The sequence below is a fragment of the Acomys minous genome (genome assembly GCF_964271855.1).
Source record: "Acomys minous genome assembly, chromosome: 1".
Classification (NCBI taxonomy): domain Eukaryota; kingdom Metazoa; phylum Chordata; class Mammalia; order Rodentia; family Muridae; genus Acomys; species Acomys minous.
In genome coordinates this window covers 32,909,971-32,935,749 of record NC_140483.1, presented here as the reverse complement: position 1 = coordinate 32,935,749, position 25,779 = coordinate 32,909,971, and the positions used below count along the sequence as shown (strand labels likewise).

At 46.6% G+C, this 25,779-nt stretch overlaps 1 protein-coding gene across 1 annotated transcript in view; it reads left to right on the top strand.

Annotated features, from left to right (window-relative positions):
- The first annotated feature begins 1,248 nt into the window (after positions 1 to 1,248).
- The window catches only part of KIAA0040, a 31,938-nt gene continuing 7,407 nt past the window's right edge, over positions 1,249 to 25,779 (top strand). The window contains exon 1 of the mRNA XM_084794628.1: positions 1,249 to 1,630. The gene's annotated coding sequence lies outside the window, so the exon portion shown is untranslated. The remainder of the gene's footprint in view (positions 1,631 to 25,779) is intronic.

Genomic DNA, 25,779 nt, shown 5'->3' with positions numbered 1-25,779 from the left:
CACTGTATATTAGCTGTGACCTTGGGGAAGAAGCTACTTACCATCCTCAAAGGGAGGGCCAGTTACACCTTGCACATGTGGGGTGTCAGGCAGAATGAAGTGCTGTTTAAAGCTGTAGGTCTGGGGGGGAAGATTCAAGGTCTCCAGGTCACCAGGTTTGCACTTAAGGTTTGCTGTCATTCCCTAGGCCTGTCTTCCTCCAGCTCTGGGGCCCTCAGATGTGGCATAGCAGGGCCAGGCAGATCTCTGTAGGGCCAGCCTGGTCTAAAATGTGAGTTCCTGGCCAGTGAGGGTTATATAGTGAGACTTGGTTTCAAAGGAACAACAGATCTAGATCAAGTTCTCTCTGCAGGATTTCGGGGGGTGGGGGTGATGAAATCTCTAATCTGCCTTTGAAAGAGTCCACCACAGAACTATTCTTGACATTTCTGGATGAGTGCTGGGTTTTCTCTTCGGCCTTTCAACACAGAGCCAGCTGGTTTCTCTTGAATAAACAGGAAAAAAACACTCATTTCTCAGTTGTGAGAGTTGCTTCTATTCAGGCATGCAAAGACCAAGGGACCATACAGCTCAGGCACTGCCACTGGAAAAAAGGCTCCCGGCTCCACACTTGGTACGTCCTTATCAAGGCAAGATCTCCCAAAGTGATGCTGAGGAAGCCTCTAGATACTCCACACGCCAGCTTCTGCCATCTCACCCTCCCAACTGCCCTCCGGAAGCCTTGGGGGCACTGAGCAAGCTGTCCTTTCTCTGTCCTCACCTTTACATTTGCAGGCAGATTTAAATTCAAGAGATCTGAATATAAGCACATAAAGACAAATAAACTGAAAAGGGAAAACTCCTAAGAACTTTTTGAAGTTACTTGTCTCTGCCTCCTGTGCTCCTTGGTGGCTCCCATGGCTTTCCTCTGTGTCTTCAGCCAGCCGCCAAAGACATTTTTTTCAAGTGATGCCTTGGAGCACACACACACTAAGGTAGTGGAGATGAGCCACTGAGGCTTGCTCTCCCTTAAAACACCCCAACCGTTTTTCTTCCTGGAAGGTGGCTCTATGCCACAGCACCGGGCTGATGCTTTCCCTTAAGTTAGGTTTTGGAGTTCACATTCCCATGTCTCCTGGAATACTGGGAACATGCATCCGTGAGCAAAGCTGGCTTTGTCAGCTCCAAGAGAGCTCTGGCGTCGGTTTGTCCGGAAGGAGGCGTGCTCGGGGCGGAGGGGCAAAAGAACGTCACCGCGGGGGCGGGGTAGGGGCATGGAAGGGGGGGAGACCCGGAGGAAAGGCACCACCGGGCTGTGGCTGGGGCTGTGGCATGTGTGTCCTAGTTTAAGGAAAAGCTGGTCTGGAGCAGCGGAGCCAGTCAGTCAGAATCAGGAAGTCAAGTTCCTGACATCAGGAGCAGGCTTGGGTGCCCTGAAACCTCAGCAGGGAACACAGGGGGCGCTTTCCTCCACACCACATGGGTGGCACCCACTGACCCCGCCTCGCTCCCTCCCAGGACCTGGCAGTGGGAGGGAGGTCCTGAAGGAGGGACCCAGACCTCACCCTTTGCCTAAGTCACTTCAGACAGCTCCGGTGCAGATCCGGCGGCGGCGGTCCCGCCTGCAGGAAGTCTTCCAGGAGACCCAAAGGTGAGTTTCAAAACTTTCTGTAGTACTTTGTGCTGTTGTTTTCAAAATACATTTGAGAGCTGCCCCGTGCTGTGGAGGGGACTTCCCACTTACTTCTTTCTGTAGAAGGGTGAAATCCTCCCCAGAGAGAAGTGAGATAAAGGTGTTATTTCTAAGAAGCCTCCCCACTGGGTTGCTTTCGTTCTGGCTTGTTTTGCAATTTCTTTCCGCCTCTGGCCTGCCACTTGGGCTCTTCTGGAGTTTGGGGTGGAGTTCTCAGCTCCAGTTGACACCAGCTGTGGGTAGGAACCACTTGAAAAGGAGCAGAGGAACCTTGTCTCAACGGACAAAGTCAGTGTTTGAGATGCTCCTGAAACTATACCGGTTTGGATGGCTTTTTAAAAAATCATTCTGAAGGAAACTACAGTTTCGGTGGGGCTAAGAAACTGACCAAACTGAAAATGTGTCCTGGAGCCAAGGGGTGGAGTGAGACCTGTGTGATGTTCTGAGTCGCCAGAGAATTTGTGTGACACAGATTTTTTTTTTCCTGAACATTTCTGACTCTGTAAATGGGCCTTGCTCTTCTTCCCACCCATGAAGGGAGCGCACAGCAGCTCCTGTTTCCCTCAAGGGCTTTGCGGAGAGGATTTGCGTAATAATAGTTAAGTAAAGGATAGACAGATAGCTGTTATTTTGAACACCAGTCCTGTCTAACTGAAAGGGAACCCGAAGCAGAAACCAGCATTTGCCCTAATTTAACAGAGAACACCAGCCAGTCTGCTTGGGGAGCCTGCAAGCCTGCTCTCCCCAATCTGCTCAATAAGGATCGCAGCACCCGAGCATCTCCTAAGCTCCTGCTTGACAACGCCCATGTGCTATGTCCACTATTTAAAGGAATCATCATTCTGAAGTCCTGTTGGGGACCAAGAACAAGTTTTAAGTCACGTGGGTGCATCTTGTTCTTAACCCTTTCACAAAGTTTATCAATGCCATCTAAGGAACCCCACAACTAAAAGGTACTGCTACATTAAGTGCACTTGTGTCCTGTTTTGTTTTGTTTTTTTATATAATTTTAAAAAGTAAACTTCATTTTAAAAAATAGTAAACTTCATATTCTATAGAATTATGTGTGGGGCAGGAGTTCTTCAAGGGTCTCTCCTACATTTGAGCTAAAGTCCAGTTCTATCAACCTCTTAGTCTGATGTGCCTTCTCTTAACCCAGCGCCTCGCTTTTTCTGAAATTCTGCTTCCCCATCTTTATCCATGACACAGTTCAGGAAAAGAGGCCCGTGACAAAACAAGCGTTTCTCTGGCCTTCGTGTATGGTCAACATTCTGCCTACAGAATGAAAAGAGGCAAAAGTCTCAGGATAAAACCCAAGAAGATAATAAGCACCCAGCAAGCCGCTTTATTAATTGTATCGTAGAGGAGGCACATCCATTCCACCCATCAGCTAAGCATGACTGACTGTGCCTACTGTGTGCTATCATAGAGGAGGCACATCCACTCCACTCATCAGCTAAGCATGACTGACTGTGCCTACTGTGTGCTATCATAGAGGAGGCACATCCACTCCACTCATCAGCTAAGCGTGACTGACTGTGCCTACTGTGTGCTATCATAGAGGAGGCACATCCACTCCACTCATCAGCTAAGCATGACTGACTGTGCCTACTGTGTGCTATCATAGAGGAGGCACATCCACTCCACTCATCAGCTAAGCGTGACTGACTGTGCCTACTGTGTGCTATCATAGAGGAGGCACATCCACTCCACTCATCAGCTAAGCATGACTGACTGTGCCTACTGTGTGCTATCATAGAGGAGGCACATCCACTCCACTCATCAGCTAAGCGTGACTGACTGTGCCTACTGTGTGCTATCATAGAGGAGGCACATCCACTCCACTCATCAGCTAAGCGTGACTGACTGTGCCTACTGTGTGCTGTCATAGAGGAGGCACATCCACTCCACTCATCAGCTAAGCATGACTGACTGTGCCTACTGTGTGCTTTCATAGAGGAGGGACATCCATTCCACTCATCAGCTAAGCATGACTGACTGTGCCTACTGTGTGCTATCATAGAGGAGGCACATCCATTCCACTCATCAGCTAAGCATGACTGACTGTGCCTACTGTGTGCTATCATAGAGGAGGCACATCCACTCCACTCATCAGCTAAGCGTGACTGACTGTGCCTACTGTGTGCTGTCATAGAGGAGGCACATCCACTCCACTCATCAGCTAAGCATGACTGACTGTGCCTACTGTGTGCTTTCATAGAGGAGGGACATCCATTCCACTCATCAGCTAAGCATGACTGACTGTGCCTACTGTGTGCTATCATAGAGGAGGCACATCCATTCCACTCATCAGCTAAGCATGACTGACTGTGCCTACTGTGTGCTATCATAGAGGAGGCACATCCACTCCACTCATCAGCTAAGCATGACTGACTGTGCCTACTGTGTGCTGTCATAGAGGAGGCACATCCACTCTACTCATCAGCTAAGCATGACTGACTGTGCCTACTGTGTGCTATCATAGAGGAGGCACATCCATTCCACTCATCAGCTAAGCATGACTGACTGTGCCTACTGTGTGCTATCATAGAGGAGGCACATCCACTCCACTCATCAGCTAAGCATGACTGACTGTGCCTACTGTGTGCTGTCATAGAGGAGGCACATCCACTCTACTCACCAGCTAAGCATGACTGACTGTGCCTACTGTGTGCTATCATAGAGGAGGCACATCCACTCCACCCATTAGCTAAGCATTACTGACTGTACCTACTGTGTGCTAGGCAAGGTGCCAGGGCTTTGGGATCTGTGGTGATGATGTACTTTCTCCTTTTGAAGAACCCCAGGCTGGCAAAGAAATGTTAAGAATAAACTCCAGTTCAGAGCAATGTACATCACACAATAGTAACAGAAGATGGAGCAAGGGTCACCTGGGAAGGCAGCACTTCAGAAGTGGTGTGTAGTCAGGATCTTGAAGATGCTTAGCATTCCAGGGAAGAGGAATTGTGGGTGGAGGGAAGGGCTTCCACCACATCAATGGCAAGTTAGAGCAGCCGCATGGAAAGGGGCTTATGCCCTCTCCTGCCAAGAGCGCGATGCCTTTTTCCAGCCTCACTAAGCCGTCATTAGGTAGTGGAAAGGTACTCTCAGATTTGTGCTTGGAGAAAGAGTACTGGCCTGATAAGGGTTGGTTTGAGGAGAAGAGAAGTGGGCCAACTATATGAAGACCTGGACAACGGAGACTGGGGGCTGCTGCCTGGGGAGACAGCGTAGGGGTACGGCTTTCCTGAGAGGCCTGGCAGAGGAATTCCTAAAACTTTGAGATAATTCTGGACTAGTGTCACACAAGGATGACCCATCCATTTAACTAGGTGATTGAATCTCTGGGGATCACTCCCTCATTTAAAAAGGAGAAAGAGCAGAAACAGTTTTTCAGTTGCAATATCTGCTACCACCTCTCCAAAATGTTAGTCACCACACCACACCAGTGTGAGAGACCTGTCTTCATTAGAATGAAGAAAATGTCCTGGTGAGACTGATCCCAGACTCCAGACCCAGTGCCAGTGCCAGTACCCAGATCCAGATCTTAAATACTCTGCATAGAAAAAAACAAACAAAAAATTTTGATGGAGCTAGACAGCCGTGCGTTCAGTAACTGACTTGACCACTTATCAACTGTCCTTGAACAAGTCTTTGACTCACTCAGCTTCATTTCCTTTGTATTTAAAACCCAGATAATTAGTACTCACCAGGGCAATGGTTAGAATCAGAATCCAATTGAAAAAGTAAGTACATTTAATGTGCTACATAAATTTTAAGACTCTATAAAATGTGAGGTTTATTATTATTGCCCCTTGAAGCTACCTACAGCAGATGGTGTGTGGGCTCAGGACATAGCAGCATCATGGGCTAGATGGTGCCTTTTTAATAAATATTTTAAGGCGTTAATGACAAAAGTCTTCTCTTTGTCTTATCAGAGACATGCGTTAGTCTAGGCTTGCCTCATCTTTCTTCTTTTCTATTGTTCAGCTTAAAGGGCCAGAGCCAAAAGAAACCATGTTCAGCTAATAAGTATATGTGGAGGTTGTTTGCTGCACAAGAACTTCAGAGGCCCATGGGACTAAAAGTAGCCAGAATTCTAGCTGACAGGCATTGACCCACAGGGCTTGCAGCACAGTCAACCCACAGATGACCCATATTTTTTTCCTAACCCTCACAAAAGTATCAGTCTAGTATGCAGTCGGTCTAAATCTGGACATCAGTTATAGCTCAGGTATATTTGTGGTGTCCTCTCATCCTGACCAGCGAAGCCTGTATCCTGAAAGAGGTGATTCAGGTGTATCTCATATCCCAACATGGTGGGGTTTGAATATTATGTCAGCCTCAAGACTCTTAAGTGAACAGAGGCTGCTTGTTGATGAAGAGGAAGTAGCTATCGATTCAGAGACTTCAAATGGAAAAAAGGGGGCAAAACAGAAAAGAAACGCTCTAGAGATGAAACGCTTCAACCGCTTTCACTTCAGCTATGAGCAAACTAGGCTTCAAGGAGGGGAAGTGAATGCCACTGTCACACAGCCTACTCGTGGAGGGGCCAGAACCCAAGCACCATTGGAATTTCCAGTGCCATCTAAGGTCAGCGTCACCAGGACTTCTGTCTACAGGGACAAACACAGCACTCAAAGGATGGCAGAGAACAAATGAAAGATCACACACACTTAAAAGCCGAACCTTCCTGGAGTGGCTTCTGGGACAAACCCTAGATCTTGTAGAGACTCAGCTAGACCTCGTCTTTTATGACAATAGCTACAGTATCCCTTTCTCACCTGTTTCTGCCACTTCGATCATTAACTTTCCTCCGGCGTTCCCAAACACTGTGCAGGGAGACCGCATACCGGGTGCCTTAAGTAACTAAAGCTCTTCCAGGGTTTGCTCTGATGATCAGGGAAACTGGTCTCAAAATGAGAATGGGCCTGGAGACCAGCTAGAAGTTGGCCGTCCTCACCAGACACCAACATTAACTCATTTGTTCCATGAGAAAGGCTCCAGGTAAACAACTGGAACACATGACACTGGTCATGGTTACAGTGAGAGAGATAAGGACAGTGACAAGATAGACTTTTCCCTCCTCTAAGCAGCAAAGAGACAATCTACAGCAGCCTCCCTCCAGGGCAGTCCCTAGGGCCACAAGCCAGGGGTCCACCCTTTCCCCAACATTGTCCACTGCTGTTTGAGCAGAGGACAATCTGGGGCACCAGAATAAACTCAGTGGAGACTAGAAAGGGTGGCCGAGTTCTAAAAGGAACTGCACACAAACCTGGGATTTCCTTGTCATGGGAAGGTCTCAAGGGACTGTGGCAGTGGTGGGGCCCCGTCCTCATGCCTGAAGAGGCACTCGCTCTCACTATTGTAAGCAAACTGCCCCTGGCATTTGTCTCTAAGAAAGAAACCATAGCCATTTCTACATTCTTGGCTTAAACTTGAAGAGACAAGTGTGCTTATAACCCACTCCAGGCTTACCCTCACTCTTAACGCTGTAACTTCTCCTTCCTGCAGTCTTTTTCAGCTGACTTTATTTTCTCTTCCAAAAGGCTCTCATTTCAAGATGAATAGGTTTAAGAGAAGCCCATAGGCAATGATTGTTTTAGGGTGTTTGTTTGTTTGTTTTGCTATTAATAAAAGAAAGTTGCCAGAAGATAGAAAAATATTTAAACAACTATGAGAAGATAGTTGCATATTAGAGAAATGTACATCTTCAGAATATTCTACTAGGGAAAAGGTCAGGGGTCAAGGATATAGAAATGGGGTAGAGGCTAGGCCTGAAGACAGGGAGAGAAGATGTAAGGACTGGGAAGTTCCGCCAGTGTTCGCACAATGGAGCAGAATGACACAGGGGACAGGCTGTGTATGAGCCTAAATGACATGTGACAACAGGAACTGTGAATAAGAGAACTCAGCGGTCTGGGCTAGGAGCATCCTTATTTTCTCACCATCTCAAGACAGACACCAACTCTGTCTCCCTTCTTCCTGTGGTTCCTCATCTTTAACTCATACGCAGATTCGTGGGTGGGACAAAGTACAGGCTTTCAATGTCCTTTCTGCCTGTGGTCCTCAGACACCCACAGCCTGGGCCATGACCTGTAAACTCCAGGCAGCCACTCTTACACACCAGCATGAGACCACACAGGAATTAGTTGTAGTCAAAGTGCCCCTCCCATAGACACTGGAGTAAACAAACGTCCATCCAATCTTTCTGAGCTCCACGGAGCTTCTGCGTGCACACGAGCTTCTCAATCGTTTCTTCGGGGGTTCCTGCTGAGAATCTGAGGCACACAAAGACAACAGCCATCACTGGCTCCCACCCACCCTCCAGATTGCCTAATGAACACATCACAGTATATTTTTGTTTTTTTCGGCTTTCCGCAAAGGAGGAATTTCAAAGGGAACAAAGAGAGTGCATCACTCTTAAATCTAGTCCTGTGGACTTACCCCTTGGCTTCCACCCTCCCTCTGCTCTCTCCACTTTTCACTCCTAACCTAAAACATCACCTGCTGCCTGAGGCCCGCAGTCCACTGAGTAACAGTTGCCAGCTTAGCACAGAGTGGCCTAGATGAAAGCCTCTAGCCTGGTCACGTGGGTGACCCTCACCATCCAGAAATAAAGCCCTCACCGGGAAAGGAGGCACATTAGCCTGCCACCCCACCTAGACACAGCCTGCTCAGAGCTCTCCTGGCTTCCAAATTAGAAAGTCAGACTCTGCCCTGTGGGATATTTGGACCAAAGCCTTCACTGGGTTGGGAAGAAAGCAATGCCCTGCCGGGTGGCACGACACACAAGCTGACTTCCAATGACAGCATTCTTCTCAGCAGGAGTATCATTTCACCAGCCTCTCTGAGGAAAAAGCCTGAGTTTGTGATTTGTAGTGGCTGGATGGCGCCACTTTCCCATGGAAAAGAATACCTCTTTCAGACTGTCTGCGCCAAGGGAGGAGGCAGTCATGGGACATGTGCCATACAGGGAAGGTCAGATGTTCCTGACTGACATTTTCCAGGAACAAGAGTTTAGTGTTTCAAAAATATTATCCCTTCAAGATGGGGCCCAAGAGCAAAGGGACAGCATCACTGATGTGTGGCCATTCAGCATCTGATATCGGAATGGGTGGATACACTGAGGGATCGTTAACACTTCACACCTTCAGACAGTCAAGAAAAATGGCTATGCCATCCTTTGTTTTCAAGAAATGTTGTATCATCTCCTGAATCTTTTATTGGGGTTAAATGAACATCATGTAAAATTAACTGTTATAAAGTGAGCGGTTCAGTGGGAATTACCATGCAACCATCACTGCTATCTATAGCCAAAATGCCTTTATTGCCTCCAAAAGATACCCACTAAGCAGCTTCTCCCAGCTGCTTCCTGTTCTTAGTCTCTGACAACCACTGACCTGTAGTCCACCTCTGTGGACTTACCTGTTCCAGGAATTTTGTGTATGCAGCATGTGGCATGGAATGACCGGTTAAGATTCAGCTGTGTTGTAACTTTTACTAGCACTTCATCCTTTTCATATCCAGATCTTACTCTGCTGTATATACACCACCACTTGTTCAATCTGCCTATTGGGTTTATGAACATGTGAGTTTTTCTCCTTTTAGCTACTGTGGCTAATACTCCTGGGAATATGTACATACAAGGGTTTCCTTGAACACCTGTCTTTAGCTCTTTGGAGTGTATGCCAGGAAGTAGAATCACTAAATCATATGATAATTCTATGTTTAAGTGTTTCAGGAATGGTCAAACCACTTTCTTTTCTCCGGGTTCTTATCTACAGCCTTACAGATTCACTGTGTGCCAAAGTTTACCATAATATGTGGCATAACTTACAATGTCTGATCTCTTATTTGATGCCGTTGGGCTTAAGTTATAGCAAGAGATATTCAAAACCATTCTTCTAGAAATTTTGGAGTTGGTTGGACTCCTGGTTTCTGACTACACAGGCATGTGCACCTCAGCCCAGCAAGTAGGGGAAAGCACTAGCTTTCTGGAAGGTCTAGAGGGTCTCCCGAAGGTAAGCCTCACCAGGCATGGTGGCACACTTTAACCCTAGAATTTAGGAATCAGAGGCAGGGGGATGACTCTCTGAGAGTTTGAGGCCCACCTAATCTACCGATTGCATTCCAAGCCCACCAGAGCTCCATCGTGAGAGCCTGTCTTGCCAACCCACCCACCCCAGATGGTGTGCAGGCATGATGTTTGAGGTAAGGTCTCTCTATGGAGCTCTGGCTCTCCTGGAGATCATTGTGTCCACGAGGCTGGACTCAAACTCATCTAGACCCGCCTGCCTCTGCCTCGGAAGTGATGAGATTAAAGCCATGTGCTACCACACACTGTGAGCCTGTCAGTGAGAAAGAAAGAAAGAAAGAAAGAAAGAAAGAAAGAAAGAAAGAAAGAAAGAAAGAGTGAGTCTCACCAATCTTTTCCAGGGTCAGGGAAGCTGGATGTTTCACTTTTTATTGACCACTCATTTTCAGGTCCCCACTGAGAAGGGAAAATGGTAAAAGTTCTCAGGAAGACAGGTGGCCTTGCTTCAGAAGGCGAAGGCTGTCTCAACATGACTTGGGCTGCATTTTTTTAATGCACAAGCATTTCTTAAAACACCTCTGTGTGTGTGACACTGCTAGAGGCTGTGGGGAAACTTTCAAAGCAAAACAAAACAAAACAAAAAAAAAAGAGAGACTCAGACTGTACCTTCAGGGACCTGCCACACTGCAAGTGCCTGCAGTCACTGCCTGGCTTCATCTAGAGCTGAGAGACGCATCTTCCCTAGGACGAGTCTGTCTCTGCTACTGCTACCATGTCTTCACTCACTGTCCAGGTCAGGGCAGTGTCTTTCTGGAACTTCTGCTACCAGCTTCTTGATTCCCGCTGGGCTAGCTCCCCAGATCGCTAATCAGATTCCTTGACCCATAAGCTACTGCTTTGAGCTGCAACAGAAAGCTTTGCTTAGTCCAAGGCATTTCCACTCCTTCTGGACCCTGGTTTTAGTCTGTTCCTTCTCACCCCATGACCCAGGCTTGCAGAAGACTGTGAAAATGTGTATAGATAGGGTGGTTGTGTCCAATGTAAGTGTCCTAGCCCCAGCGAGGGCAACAAAGTCCTCAGAGAGACACCCTGAACTCCATTTTTGTCCATCTCCCTAAACAGTAAGGGGTCAATCACTCCATTCACTGGCAAGGCCTTTATGAGCATCTTGCATGTGCTAGTACCAAACTGGGCATAAGATGCCTAGAGGAAGAGGCCAGTGTTGAGCAGGGAAGAGAAGGAGAGCAGCCATCGTCTGGGCGTTGTTAGGGAGGCAAGGAGGGTTTCAACCAGTATGATCCCTACATTATACAAGACTCCAGAAGAAAAGTCAAGCCACTAAACCCTCCCTATCTCACCCCTCCCTGGTGGGAGCTGTACAGGTGTCAGTCTTTGCTACAGCTTTACTGTCCTCCCGGGGTCTGAAATATGAAAGCCGTCTTTCCATGACACACATGGGAGTCATCACTGTGGTCCCTTCTGTACATCCAGCTCCCTGCCGCTGGACCACAGCAGAGACCACAGGACAAATGCGACAGGGAAACAGATAGACAAAGCTAACATCCACTGAGCATTCGCCCCTCACCAGCACCATTTTAACTACAGTGTATGTGGTTAATTTATTCTCTCCTAAGACAGAGGGGCTGTCCTTCTGTAGCTGAAAAACATGGCAAACATGGCGGCGGCAGGAGGTGGGTCAGGACGTTGTCAACGGAATGCTTCATGTTCTGATAACTGATGTTAGGGCAGGTAGGACTGACCCAGGCTGTCCTCTGAAAGAGAAACTCAGGCCAGATTGGGCCACAAGTAGGGCACTCTGCTAACTGGAGAACTGGAAGTAAGAATCACAAAAATCTCCTTTGCTGGGCACACCCATTTTACACACTTCCCATCTCTAAGCTCACCCCAAACCTCATTTGGTTTCCACAAACTTATGTTAAATATTGGCAGTGTTGCTATGCAAGCTCTCTCTCCCTCTCTCTCTCCCTTCTCCCCTTAGTCTTTCCCTCTGCCCTGTCTGTCTCTCTTCCCTACCTCCAGCGTGTGTGTGTGTGTGTGTGTGTGTGTGTGTGTGTGTGTGTGTGTGTGTACACAAGGGTATGTGAACAGATGTGAGGGGTAGAGGCAGGTATGTATGGGTGTGAGTGTGGAGTGAGTGTTTGTGTGTGAGAGTAGGGACAGGGAGGGTGTGTGGGCGGGTATGTGTGTGTATGGGGGCAGGGCTAGGTATGTATGGGTGTGGGTGTGAGGGATGAGTGTATGTGTATGTATGGAGGTGAGTATGGGGAGGGTGTGGGTGTCTGTGTGTGTGTGAGAGTATGTGTGTAAGAAGTGTGAGTGTGTGCATATGGCGTTTCTGTGTAGGTATGGTGGGTATGTATGGTTTTGTGTATGAAGGTGAGTGTGGGGAGGGTGTGTGTGTGTGTGTGTGTGTGTGTGTGTGTGTGTGTGTGTGTGGAGAGAGAGAGAGGGAGAGAGAGAGAGAGAGAGAGAGAGAGAGAGAGAGAGAGAGAGAGAGAGAATCCCTTTGAACTAAACCAGCTCTAGTTGCCTAAGGCCTTGTAACAGATCTGAAACCAGGATTCCATCAAATTTAAAGTTCTACAAAGAGATAGAGCCTGGTTGGAGTTGGGGGTGGGTAGACATAGAAACACAACCACTGCTCACTCAAGCTTTCGTACAGCAGTCTACTTCCTTGATCAAACATGAAAAACACCTGAGGGTTCTCAGGCCTGATGTGTCAGCGGTGATCCTCATCCCTGGGCTTTCAAGTCACAACAGCTCATGACATATGGAGGGAAAGAGCGTTTCCTAGCAGTCTCCTCCATAGGCCATAGCCCTGAGGGATTTCTGCCATGTGCCTTCCTGCTCCCTGGAATGCCCTGGCATTTAAAGCAGCTGGAGAAAAGCCCAGGAAGAGGGAGCATCAGAGAAGAAAGCTAGTTGAGTATTGTCATAGTAACAGGGAGGTTGAAACCTCCAGATCTGAGCTGGAGCCTGAGCCATCTTACCTGGATTCCTCCTCAGAGCCACCTCTCTTCTTGAAAAATGCCTGTTCCCTTTTCTCTCCCACTCTTTCTGCCTCATCACCTTACAGGTGCCCAGGCAAAGCTCACCTGCCCGCATCTTCCATACATTCTTCACAGAGGTGAGCTCAGCCTGCCCTGCCGTTCCCGTAACCACTTGTTTGAATCCCCTTTGGGACACGTAACTAATCCTGCCTTATGGTGCATCCCCTGTGCTCACCCAGTTCCCTAGGAAAAAAACAAATTTCTAAACATAGTTTGCCTTCAGCTCAGTTTTGAATCTTTTACCCAGAGATCTGGCAGCATGTTTATTTGTCATCATGTAGCCCTTTCTGGGAAGTCTTAGAAAAGAAAGATGTCCTGCGTGTATATAGCAGGTAGCAAGATGAAACCGAAACAAACCGCTGTACCACAGGGAGCAGAGATGGCAGCTCCCGGCTTCCCCCGCCTCACTAATGTCAACAACTCAGGCTCAATAATGGGACATAGACGGCAGCAAAGAGAGGCACTCTGGGAAGAACAGGGGCAGGCACTTTGTAGTAATAGCAATAGGGTAGTGAGATACTACACACACACACACACACACACACACACACACACACACACGCATGTACGCATGCACACATGCATGCATACATATGCACATGCACACACTCACATACCCTGGACTTAATTTGTGTGGCAGCTGGAGTCACTATATGTAATTTCATCAGTTCAAGAATGTGAGCAGGCAGGAATTCCGAACAACATGAAAGCAGCTCCCTTCAAATAATGTCGTCTTAAAATTCCACGTGGTATCCCATGAAAAGGTCACTGGCCACCGAAGCAAATCATCCTTGCCTGCAGAGCGTGCCTACGCTGGGAATTTCAGGAACAGCTTGCCTTTAAACCAGGCTAAGAGAGTTCACCAGCTACAGAATATTGACATCCCAATCTGCATGCTTTTCCTAAGCATCTTCTTTTCTTTAGCTGCAGTCCTGGGTGTGAACTTAGACATCCGTGTGGATGAGCAAGAGTTCCGGGTATTCGCAGGTAGAAATTTTACCATGGCACCTTTGATAGATGTGAGACCTTGGGCAAGGACAAGTCATTTGATTTCAATAAGCCTCAAAGTTTTCTCAGCTAGAAAAGATGACTATTAGTTACTTTGGTAAATATGTCCCAGGAACAAAGTAGGTCCGAGATATTGGGGAATCCCATGACAGGAGTAGATCCGAAAGATGGCTGAGTAAGAGATTATCCTAACGCTTACGTGGGCTGTGGCAAGAATATAAGGGCAGTCGGGGGCAAAAAGCAGGAACTCTGGCCTTTAATATAGCCTCGGAAGTGTCTCAAGAGGAAGAAGGTTTTAGCTGAGGCTTAGAAAGTGAATAGACTAAAAAAAACTCAGTGGGTACCGGTGGGATACAGAAGAGGCAGGAAGGTCAGAAGTTCAAGGACATCCTTGAACTGCTAAGTAACAAGTTGGAGGCCAGCCTGGGATACAGAAGAAGCCTACCCCAAAACGCAAAAGCTACTCTGCAGGGCGCTTTCCAACCACACGGAAGTCACACGTATATTACTGTCTGGGCTCAGGGATTAAATACTGGGTGATGAGCGAAGTCAACGTTATTGTTATCTTCCCTGAAAAACTTGGCCAGGCGTGGTGGCGCACGCCTTTAATCCCAGTACTTGGGAGGCAGAGGCAGGTGGATCACTGTGAGTTCAAGGCCAGCCTGGTCTACAAAGTGAGTCCAGGACAGCCAAGGCTACACAGAGAAACTCTGTCTTGAAAAACCAAAAGAAAAAAAAAGTTAAAAAAAAAAAAGCAAAAGAAAAGAAATCTAAGGCTTAGGAGGGGGCAGGACTTGACCTACCTTCTGGCAAAGATGAACAGGAACTTGCCGTGTCCTAAGGTTCAGGAAGACACTTCCTGAAGATAAAAACCCAGTCATAGCTCTTATCTCTCCTGTCCTTTAGCATATTCCATCACATAATAGATACTTAACTAACACTTCTTGACATGAAATCCATAAGCATCTACAAGGAAATAACTAAAATGGCATATTGCATTGACAGAAATGAGCTTCTTCAAGTGTAGAGAATGATGCCTGTGGTGTTATTTTTATTACAGGGAATCAGGTAGACTCATGAGTATCTGCTAACCCACAGACATCAGCAAACAAGCCGAGGGCAGCCTCTAGTGCAGGCCTCACTGCCTCTGCTCTCACGAGCAGGTCCGCTGCCTCTCAGTAATGGATGGAATGTGCACGTCAGAACTTGTTCAACAGGGCCGACATGCTCTGTTGGTCCTTGAAAACCCAGAGTCATTGCACACACAAGGACCCACACTTTTCCAGCACCTAGACCTCACGTGGGCCTCGCGTCCACTACTCTGCAGGAAAAAGTTCCCTGGAATTAGACAAAGTGATAGCTACCCTTCCATTCTGGAAAGAATGCGGGGAGATCTCCCACCATTGGAATCAATTTCCCCAGAGCTCTAGGCTGCTCTGGCCCTGGGCAGAACCAAGGAGTGACTGTTGTTGTTGTTGTTGTTGTTGTTGTTGTTGTCATCGTCGTCATCATCATGGTGGTGGTGGTTGTGGGTGTTATTGTTGCAATTGCAGTTGTGGTTGTTGCTGTTTGTCATTGGCCTTCATGTCAAGAATGATACCGACCCTGACTCTGAATATTCAGTTGCTAGAAGCCTAGGTGAACATCCCTTAAATCACCTGCATCACTCGAAGGACCACAAGACCAGATGATACTATGCCCGCCTTTAAGGAGTACACATGCACCTGCATCAAAGGATTGAGAGGAAAGTCCGTCTTCTAAAGATGCAATGTGTTATGTGTTATCCTCTGGCTTACTTGTGGGTTCTTCTGGAGTGCCCCCATGTTGGGGATAAAGAACCTGAGGCCTAGGGGAACTAAGTGATTGTCCCAGGGCACACACTGAGTGGCACACACATAGCTGCCCCCTCATGCCTCAGTCTGTGAGTATAAGGTAATTAAACCAGGGAAAACGTCAAAAAGTCAAAAGCCAAGCTGGAGGCCTGGGACCCACAGACTTCCCATCATGAAGCCTACCTGCTCACCTTGTTAAGCATTGGCTGCTCTAAGGCAGCAGTCATCCCCAGGGGTCATGTGTGCCTTCTAACAGGCAGGACCAGACCTACTGCTCATGCTACTCCCCTCTACTAAGTGTTCCCATGACCCTCCTATTCCTTCAAGGCCCAACAGCGTGACAGCTGACCCACTAAGCCATGCTTTCTGAGTGCTCAAGAGGGATGAAATCTAAAGGCTGATACCCAGCCTGCAGAAAGCCCACCCTTGTGGCTACACCATAGTCAGGCCCGGGGATAATAAGATCTGAGGTCTCTAGCATCTCGCACCATCTGGAACACCTGGAGCAAGATGAGGAGATGACGGTGAGACTAATAAGTGTGTGTGTGTGCTTGTTTTTAATCTATCTTCTGCCTATCTGTCTCTACTGCAATCAATTTTATTTCATAAATTAATCATGGTAAAATATTAACAGTAAAAATAATAAAAGAGTAATCATAATATATTAAAACAGGCATACATTATGTATAACAGTAAAATTGATGACATCAGTACCCTTGTTATATGAGTCCATCTTTTTATGATTTTTAAAAATAATTTATTCAGATTATATCCTGATTGTTATCCCTCACTTGTATGATCCCATTCCCCCCTCCCTCCCTCTTCCATCCTATTCCTTTCCTGTAGACCTGTGACAGAAGGGGACCTTCCCCCTCTCCATGTGATCACAGATGATCAGGTCTCATCATATGAGCTCATTAAGTGAGAGGTTTTTTTTTTTTTAGCATAACACCACCATACCTTGGCAGTCAGTCTCATAACTCAGACAGCTACTTAAGGGAATGACATATAGGTGATTCATATCCTGAGCTGTACAAACTGGCCAATGCAAGATGTCATGAAAATCCTCAGAATGGTGCACAGCTTAAGATTTGTAAATTGTGTATTCCTGGAATTTTCTCACTAATGTTTTCATATGGCAGGGTATTAGAACTGCAGAAAGTGGAGTCTTGGGTAAAGTAGGAATCCTGTCACTGTGCTCGCCTTTGGAAGAGGGATTTCAGACATGAGGAGGAATGTGTTGGGTACACAGGGTAGATCAGGGAAGGAGTAAAGCTGGTAGAGGTAACAAGGAGACAGCCACATTGGCGACCAAAAAAATGCCATATCTTCGGAAGGAAGATGGTAGGGCAAAAGATGCTATCTGCCTGGTACTTAATGGTACTCAATATCTTAGCTTAATAATATATGTCCTTTGCATGTATCAACTGTTATTTATCAAAATGATCAAAAGGAAAAATTCCCCTTGTGCTGTTGGGAATGCAGATTTCCACCCATGCTGAGAACAGGTGAGGATCCTTCTTCTACACAGCTTACCCTCTGGGACAACAGAGGCTGTGACCCAAAGCCTGGTGACTCAGAAGCGTTGAGTCACGCTGAACATTCCACAGGAGTGAGTTATTATTGAAATAACGATATTTCTGTTCATTCCCCCTGATTTGGCATGGGCGTTTTAAGCCTTACCACTGTAATAAGGTAACATTTGACTTTTAATTGCCTTGAACTTCTGCTAACATTAAATGAAGGGAGGAAATGGAAAGGAAAATAGGACCCTATCTGTGCTGCTTTCAAGTCACATAACTGTATATTTTTGCCACACCATTAGTTTCCAGCCTGTAAGCCCTTCCCCCATCACCCCTGAGAAAAAGACATCAGTCTGTCATTCTGTTAGTGCTGCAGTTTGAAAAACCCTAAATACCCCTCTCTGGTATTGAGAAAGAATTATGTAACTTTTAATTTAAGGTCTATCTTTTAATTGCCACCTGTGTAGGAGCCCTTGAATCACGTAAGTGTTTGGCTGTCCTCTTGTTTTTTCAAAAAACATCCTTTCCTCCTAAAGGATATGACGTTGGAGACCTAAGCAGCAGTGGCTGGAGTCCCGCAGGAGCTTTATTTATGGAAAAGAAACGACACCGCCCCACCCTAGCCACTCCTAACTCACAGATGACCTCAGAGGTTTGAGCCTTCCAAAAATAAAACCTCACCTAGCTACTTTACCACACCCACAAAAACTGGCTCCAAACTTTCACCTAACACTTGTGAGGAGAGAGAATGAGAGTTGGGTAACTGCGGTCTTTCACCGTAACCATGGCTACAGATTTGGGGAGGACTAAGAACAGGATGCGATCAGCCTGGTTGTACAGAGGTGTGAGCGGTACAGTGTGCACTCCTGGATCCTCGGCCTTAGAAACACAGCTCCTGATGCCTGAGAGCCATAAGAAACCTGGGGGCAGGGGATGCTCTGGGAGAAAAAGCTCAGAATTCTAATTCTGGCTTTAAGCCCATCCTTTTTATGTACTTCTTTAAAATGCCACTGCCTGGCATGTCTTGTCTGTTCTTCGCAAGAGTCTTGGGGGATATACAGGGCAAGTAGCCTCATTTCTCAGACAAGGGAAAGACTCGGGAAGCTTAACTGATGTTGTCCAAGGCCAAAGGTACTGAGGGCAGCTGAAGTGGAACTAGACATGGTTCCTCTGACTCCTGGTTTAGCATCCTTCGCACTTCGCCCCTCTATCAGCATTCTGCACTGAGCTCGTGGGTATCTCCATATGCCCCAAGTCCTCTGCAAGCATCTTCATCTTTATCCTTCCTCTGATTAACCAGAGACCAAGCTCTGCTCATGAGGAGGTGACTGTTGCTGAGGCAGGCTGGCCTTTTGTAGTCATCTGTATTTCCCAGCTGCTGTGTGCCTCTCTCTCTACAGAGAGGATAGCACAGAGAATATGGAATGTGGTCCTGGCTCCTGGAATTTTATAATTCAGGTTGCAAGCTTTTAATGCCTCCAGAGACCAGGTAGTGAATAGGACTAGATAAAACAGGGATCAGAGAGAATTCTGGCCCTTTTCAAGTTCTACAGAGTGTGGCCCTTAGTACAGTTCAATATTAAGACTAGCTAAAAACTGAGGATTTTATATAAGTGAAAACAAATAGTGAGTGATTAATTGTCATAATAATAAGGTGTAGGTGTGTTGGGTATAACTCTTGGAATGCAAGTAGGCATTATGTCTATCATAGAGTCTCGTGCCTTAAAGGCCTGTCACCTTCTTGTACATGTGGTGTTGTATTGCACTTCCCTTCTGCCATGTGTGGTCTTCTTAAAATTCAATCTCCTCAGGAGCTATAGCTCAGGGAGAGAGCATTAGAAAGGTCCCTGGATCAAATCCAGGTTCCCCCTGCTGGTTCAGGCTAGAGAGATGGTGCAGGAGTTAGGAGCTCTTGCTTCTTTTGCAGAGGATGAACCTAAGTTCAGTGCCTAGCACCTACATCAGGTGGCTCACAACCACCTGTGGCTCCTATTCCAAGGCATCTGATGCCCTCTCCTGGCCTCTGTGGGTACTGTATTATATGGCACACAGATTTTCAGGCAAACACCCATATACATAAATTTAAAAATATTGAAAATATGAGCTCTTTAAAACCACACTATACATACCATTTGGGTTTTTTCCATAGGATGTGGCACATGTGTGAGTTCTCACCTGTTTCAGACAATTACTGGGCAAGAACCCATCATCCTAATGAAACAGGTCCAGAAACTGAAGCCCTTGGCGTCCTGAGAGTGAGGATCAAAGAGCAGCTACGACAGAGCCTTTGCCTTCTGCTGGCATTAGATTGAGCCTCATTTTATCCTTTGGTAGCTCGATGGCCTTCGAAATATTTTAAAATCTCTGATGACCTTAGTTTCCTCAAGGGAGATAAAAAGAATTACCTTGAGTTGCTGGATCAAACCTTAACATAAAGGCTTGGTAACACATACACACACACAGAGGTGGGAAAGCATTGTACTTGGCAAGAACTCAGCCAACGGTGGCCTTTGATTCAACAGATCACCTGTTCTCTGAGGTCCTAAGACATTTGCCAACCCTCTATTTGGAGGCTTTGGCCTTTGGAAGTATCTAAGTTAAGTGCCAGGTCAAATGAAAACAAGTGAGTAGTCTAGCTGAAACCAAGAAGAGAAAGACTGATAGTGATGCACAAAACAAGCCAACACGGAATTCAATCCCGGAGGCTAGGAGGGCTGAGAGAGGGAACGGAATAAGGGATGGATGGGAAGAAAGGCAGCAAGATAACAGACAGGAGCCAACTGCACCTGCCCTGGTTTCCCGGGAGCTGGTTAATGCATCCTCTAAACCAGTTCAGGGAAACCCCGATCAAACAGAAGTCAGAACAAAATGATTTGTTAGTTAAAAAAAAAAAAAGATGTTGTAGAATACTGTGCTGCTTTGTATTCTTCACGGTGATTTTAAGGCACCCGCTGTGTGAAGTGTAGTACATGCTTTGCACGTCATCCGACTCCTTTCACCATGAAATGTGTCCTCTCGGTAGTCACTCAGAAGATGCTGTCAGTCCACATTCCGCCAGGCACTATGACATACTCAGAGCCAAATGCTGCAGGCTCACTGGCTAAGCACCCCACCCTGTCCTCTAAGCCGGGTGCCAGAGGGAAAATGTGTTCACAAAGCGTGGGTGTGGATGCTCCCAGACCCTCTACCATGTTGGTAAAAGAGACAAAGCCCCTCGCTACACATTTCCTGGCTTATAAGAAAAGTTAGGAGACGTCCTCCTTATGGCTTGCTAGGAGCTAGAGATGCTGTGCTCACCACATGAGCACAGCTGGACGTTTTAGGGAATCAGAGACGTGCTTCTCAAGCAAGAAGGATGAGCTGCGCTCGGGGTCTGTTGAATGAACCCTTTAGAGATAATACAGTTAGGATGAGACAGGAAAGGGAAGGAAACAAGACAGTGAGAAATAAAGGAGAATCAAGGAATTGGAGAGCCAAGACCTTCGGGTTTTTTTCATAATAGAAAAATCAAAGAAAGTCCAAATAAAACCCATTTTAAACTCTTTTCTTTGTTCCTAAATCATCCGCTAATTATTTTCCCTGGTATCATCCTCAAGAAGAGGCTCGCTCTGACTTTCCCTGTATGTCCTAGTGTGGCTTAATTAATACCTGATTGATTGAGAGATTGACTCATTTGAACCTGAAGTGAAATAGAGCTTTTTAATTTTCTTTTCTGCTGAACCTGAAATAGAGCATATAGTAATTAGGAAAGGATCCCTCGCTATCTGGAAGTCCTGGCTACAATGGGCTCTTTGTAACTGAGCACATGGAAGGTAGGTGATTATTTAGGAGCTGATAAAAACATACACCACTCCCTACTGCTTTCCTGATAATGGGATTTTCATGGTCATTATTTTCCTCTCAAATGAGTTTTGTGGCTGGAGGATCTGCCTGGACAGTGCTAAATGGGTGGGCAATTATCATCAGAGTTCAGCCTGAGCTGTGATCGGGGCTCACCGTTTATTCCCGCCATTCTCCCTTTCCCCCGGCCACCTGAATGACTGACTGACTTGTGTCCAGTCAGGTTCATTCTTTCAGGACTCCTGGGTTTTAACTTCATTCGTTTATATGTAGCTACCTGCTGAAATCTGGGCATTCGGACAGAACAGCCAGGCAAAAGGCCCTGTTCTCATGTGGCTTTTATTGCAGAGAAGAAATATGGGCATTAAACATGTCCATCTCCACAAGCAGGAAATCATACAGTTAAGGATGAGAAGAGAAAAGGAAGAAAAGAATGAGAGAGAGAGAGAGAGAGAGAGAGAGAGAGAGAGAGAAAGAAGAAGAAGAAGAAGAAGAAGAAGAAGAAGAAGAAGAAGAAGAAGAAGAAAGGAGGAGGAGAAAGAGGAAGAAGAGGAAGATGGTGAGGAAGAAGAAAATAAAGAGGAGGAAGAAGAGGAGGAGAAAGAGGAGGAAGAGGAAGAAGAGAAAAAAGAAGAAGGGGGGAATCAGAGCGGACAAGGAATTTCAAAGTGAGCCATATGGCAAAGGCATTGAGACAAGATGGCAGGAGAAGACCTGAATGTTATAAAGTGTTTTTATCAAGCTCTGAGATTACATCAACCAAGCAAAGAGATTTAAAAGAAAAATGTTTTGAGCAGGTAGAAAGTCCTGGGATAAGACACAGTGAATAAAACAGAAAAGAATGCAATACAATGTCCGAGAGAGAAACAGGGCTGGATGATGGAGACAGGGACCAAATAATGTCTGCAGGGTACATATGATGAAGGCAGGCACTAGATGATGTCAAACAGAGGCCAGATGATGGAGGCAGAAGGGGAACGATGGGGGTAAGTTGTGGATACCTTCTACACTATGTGTGATGGGGCACCATGGAGCATAAGTTAGGGTTGGGAGCAGCATGGCCTGGTCACGTGGGCAGAGCAAACACAGCAAGGGAAAAGTGGAAGCAGGAAGACTGGTAAGGAGGTGGCTGCAGTGACCCAACTAAAGGGAACAGTCATCTAGCCTAGGAAGTGAAGCGGGTGCGGATGCAGATGTGGATGCGGATGCATTTGAAAGGTATTTTGAAGCTAGAATCCAGATGATGACGTCATTCACATGTCAAATATTCACTATCACCTATTATATGATAGCCACAAAGCTACATCTTTAGGTCAGACTAGGGAGTGAGACCTCTGCTAGGAGGGCCCTGAAGTGAGTATGAAAAACAAGTCAACAAATGCAAGAGCGTTTGAGACTTATAGAACCCTTCCTATTTTTCTGAATTCTTGTAATTGTTTTCCAAAAAAAAAAAAAACACAATTAGAATGCAGTGAGGTTGGGGCTGTGGTGTGTGACGGCCTCCATGCAAACTCAGAAGGAAAAGCAATCAGCTCATTGGGGACAGGAGATCTGGAGTCCTAGCTCAGGTGAGGGCGGGGCTGAATTAGCAGGAGTCCTCCTGAGGAGAGGATGGAGAGAAGACGGGTCTCACCTTCTTGGGAGCAGATGAAACACTGAAAATCATGGCGATGGGGGAAAGCCAGGAGTGATTTGGGAACTTAGTGACAAACGGGGGGATGACAGTAAGGGGTAGATGAGGCCGGGATAATGAGGGGAGCAGGTCAAAGGGGACTGGCCCTTCATACTAAGGAGTTGTGATTTACACATCACATGGGCCAAGCAGTAGGTACAATTACATTTAGAGTCTAGGGGGATTAAAGGAAGAAAAAGTTGGAGACCGAGGCTGATTTGAGCACTTGGATGAATTCAACAGCTATGGGTCGAAGAGGGCACACCCCTTTGTCCCCGAACCTTTTCCCTGCCATTTCTCTCCCCACCCACAGGGCTTGTGCTCACTCACTAAGCCCTGCTTCAACCCTGATCCTCACCTTTGGCAAGTGTGCTGCCTCCCTCATTCCTGGACACCCCTGTTCTTCCCCCCCACCCCCGGCCAAAGAGCCCCACCCTTACTGCTTCTGCCTCCTGAAGGTCCTTGTTGTCCCTCAAGTCACCTCTGCAGAGGCCACTGTAATCATTTCATTTATAGACGTGAGAACACATTTGGGTTTCTTTCTCTGCCCACTTGTCTACTGTCTTCTCCGTGTAGAGAATACGTTGCTTTGCCCATGTCTCTCTTGTTAGTGAGTCCATGAGCAGTGCCTAGGATGCAAATTGGCATGGACGAGCAACTCATTAAATAATCTGGCAGAAGGAAAAGAGGAGAGGAAGAGGAGATGAACAATAGTTTCACATGGAGAAGACAAAGCAGACTTGGGTACCACTCCACCCAGCCAGGCGAGGTGTATGGAAAGAGGATGAAGCAATATAGTTCTGCCTCTAAGTGATGTCTATTCATGTTTCTGGACTCATTGGTTAGAGAAACAACAGTGAGTTATTTAGAAAGAGCCTCCATGCTCCAGGAAAACTCTAGAGAGGAAGAGTGTCTCTTTTACAGCCTTGCACATCAAAGTTATTAAATCAGTAACAGGCTAAAATTTTAAACGGCAAACAAAATCATCATTAGCTATGGAGACAAGGGCTGTTTACTTTAGCCAGCAAGCCTTTTTGTTCAAGGTCAAATGATGATACTTTTTGCCTAGCTAGACTCTGAGAAACTCTACAGACTGATGCAGTTATTTCTAACAAGACTCTGCCACCATCAGTTCTGTCTTACAAGTGAGAGAACTGAAGAGAGAGAGAGAGAGAGAGAGAGAGAGAGAGAGAGAGAGAGAGAGAGAGAGAGAGCACTACCATGTGGCACACTTAGTGAGAGGAAGAGCCAGTAGTTAAGAGCAGGATCTCTGGTCTCAGCACCACTACTCGAAGGCACTGTGGTGACCCATTCTTGGGTCAAAGTAGCTACCAAGCAGCCATGTAGAGCTCCCCGCAGTGTGTTATAAGCAGTATCTGTATGAGCTTGTTCATCAGCTATGTTGGTTGGGATGCGCTAACAGCTAAGGGAAGAAAAAGAATACTGAATTCATTGGCTTCCCACAACAAAGGGATATTGATCAACGTTTGAGATCTGCCCCATACTTATTCAGAGACATGTTCATCTCTGTGGTCCCCGGCCGGGCTCTTGCAGTCCTTCCTTGGCCATGTGAGTATCAGTCCCGTGGCTCCTAGAGATATAAAGGGGCTACAAGGTCTTCTGGCCCGCATCCAGAAGGCAGCATGGTGTGTGCGTCTTTATAATATACCATCTAAGTGCCCATTTTTAAGGACTTCTTTGGAGGAAGCCTACCAAGAAAGTGAGCTGAGAGGAAGGAAGTCCTGGGTCTGGTCCTGACTGGGCCAGTTGCTAGTGGCTGACCTCCAGCGCAATAGACTCCAGACCTCACACTAACAAACTACAGGAATCTCACCTGGTGGCCTATCTCAAGGCTCCCCTAATCCAGAAAAACCCATTATAGTAAAGTAACATTTGGTTACTTTTAAGAACTCTAGGTACCTTAAACATTTCAATATTGACAATCTATTTGTATTTTTGCTCAAAATTGTAACAATAATTGCAACATTGATGCTGGAGGAAAATATTATCGATTTTCTTTCGACGATCAATTTCTAGTCATATATATGTAGGCTTTAGGACAAGAATAAGCCTTCAGCTTTTATTGAAATTAGTTAAATAAATTGGGGAAATGTGTTTACTTTTATAAGTTCCAGGGCTGGGTTTTAGTAGCAAATATGATGTTCTGTGAGCAGATTATTTGCCATGATCCAGCAGGCTTCGTACAATGCAGTTCCCACATGCATTAGAGGGTGCCTGTGCATCACAGGTTAACAGAGCAAGAGCTGTAATGAAACTACAACCCATACCAGCAGCATCAATATCCAATGGCTAAGGCTCCACTCTATGCCCTCACAGCAACGGAGGCTTGGTGTGTAAACTGTGCATTGTCATAACCACAAGGATGTTGCAAGGTGGGTGCTTTGGGAGCTGAGGTGAGGTTTGGGCAGCCAGGGTGGTATAAGGTGTTAGAGATGATGGTAGTCAGGAACTACTCAATGAGAGTCTTCTTGTGGATAAAATAAAGTGCATATTCACACACGCACACACACACACACCACCCATTCAGACTGCTCATAGGAGACCAGAGCTAAAAAAAACAGTAGCACCCAGGAACACTTCCTCATGTCTTGCAAGTTCTCCTACTCACATCCGGAGAACATGTGAGCTAGGCCTTGTGCCCACCCTCTCTCCACCGCCATCATCCCCTGTACTGACGCCATTCCCTCCAAACAACTGAAGGGGCCTCCTCACCTTCGCCTCTCCAGTCTGTTTTCCCACACCTGGGTGGCAGCTTCGTTACAGAGTACACATCCATTATAGCTCATCCCTGCCTAAAACCCCAAGGCTCGCACAGCAAGCCCCAGCCTAAGCACAGCCCTGCAGCAGCTTTTGGCTCTCAGAGACTCGACTCACCCTCTCTGGAGAATGAGTCGTGCCTGTGTACTCACTCTCGTGGGTCCCAAAGCCTAGTGGCAAGACTTGGGCCTGCAAACAGCCAGTCAGTCTCCCGAGGCTTCACCTATGAGCTCAGTAGCCCTCTAAACACCATAGGTGGTCCTCAGGTACCTTTCTCTCTCCTGTCTGTGGATGCCAGAGTCTAGAATGAAAGCCATAGGTTTCATTCTATGCAGGTTGCCTGCA